General features: G+C 39.6%; 1 non-coding gene across 1 annotated transcript; it reads left to right on the top strand.

The window, feature by feature from the left end:
- The first annotated feature begins 468 nt into the window (after positions 1-468).
- LOC141650623 (small nucleolar RNA R71) lies at positions 469-575 on the top strand. Its single transcript, XR_012546645.1, has one exon. It is a non-coding gene; the product is annotated as a small nucleolar RNA R71 (small nucleolar RNA).
- Positions 576-1399: the final 824 nt, after the last annotated feature.

Below are 1399 nucleotides of genomic sequence, written 5' to 3'. Positions count from 1 at the left end.
TCATTGTAATAGTTGGAATAAGGGGTACCAATCTTGTATGCTTAAAAAGCATTCACTTACTCACTTGTTCCCCTACATTCACTTTGGTCATGTCCCAAAGTTCCACAATTCTCACATATTCCATTTGGAATTGATGAAGATGCCACCATGGCATTAACATGTTGCTTTGGTGATTTTGAGGCTTCTTCAAGTTTAGCCATAGCCTTCTCAAACTTTAAATTAATGGTATCAATATGAGCACTAAGTTGAGCACCCAATTGAGTAATAGAGTCCACTTCATGCTTTCTTCCTCTAGTAGCCTTCCGAGGTCTACTATATTGTGAGTTATGGACCGCCATTTCCTCAATCTTGTTCCATGTTTGATTATCGTCAACTTCGGTGAACATACCATTTGATCCCATGTTGAGAATATTTCGGGAGTCTTCATAAAGACCATTCCAAAATTGTTGTACCAAGAACCACTCGCTAAGTCGATGATGAGGACATGAGCGACAAGTTCCTTTGAATCGCTCCCATGCTTCATACAAAGATTCTTCGTCCCTTTGTTTAAACCCCGTGATTTGGGCTCTTAGCATGTTAGTGTTTTCCGGAGGGTAGAAGTTTTTGTAGAAAGCAAGAGCCAATGTCTTCCAAGAGTCAATACCAAGAGTAGCCTTATCAAGGCTCTTTATCCATTGTTTCGCGGTACCAATTAAAGAAAAGGGAAATAAGACCCATCGAATTTGGTCTTGAGTCACTCCGGTTTGTGAAATCGCAACATAATAGTCACAAAAAGTCTCCATATGAGAGTGAGGGTCGTCACTAGGCATGCCCTCAAATTGACTTCTTTCGACTAATTGGATAAGTGCGGATTTTGCAATGAAATTACCGGTCAAGTGTTGTGGTGTGGGAGTACCATTGGGTAGGTTCTCCTCGGTTGGTATGGAATGTGATGAAAATTTAGGCATTGTGGGTTGATTTTGTGGTGGGTTTTGTGTTGGTTTCTCCTCTCCTTCTCTTGAAAAAGGGTTGATGAACTCAATATTGTTTGGTTGAATATCGGCAATCTCACCAATACCTCTCAAAGTATTTCTAGCAAGTCTTCTATTGGTTGTCAAAGTTCTTTTAATTTCGTGATCAATGGGTAACAAGTTACCTTGTGATCTTCTAGGCATGCAAAATATCAAACAACTTGAAAACAATTAGAACAAACCTTGAGGAGTTTTACTTCCCCAAGGCAAAGAAAGACACAACTAAGATCAATCAAAGAAAATCAAATCAAGTTAACACCATCCCCGGCAACGGCGCCATTTTTGGTCGGACTATCGTTTTCGGTTACTTGTCGTTAGGAGCACCTAGACCAAAACAATATTTATAGATTCACAAACTACTTACTATTAGTAAAGGGGTAAGTAAAGGT

The sequence above is a fragment of the Silene latifolia genome, chromosome 3, assembly GCF_048544455.1.
Source record: "Silene latifolia isolate original U9 population chromosome 3, ASM4854445v1, whole genome shotgun sequence".
Classification (NCBI taxonomy): Eukaryota; Viridiplantae; Streptophyta; class Magnoliopsida; order Caryophyllales; family Caryophyllaceae; genus Silene; species Silene latifolia.
Note: the sequence above shows the minus strand (reverse complement) of the source record. Positions and strands in the feature narration are given on the sequence as shown.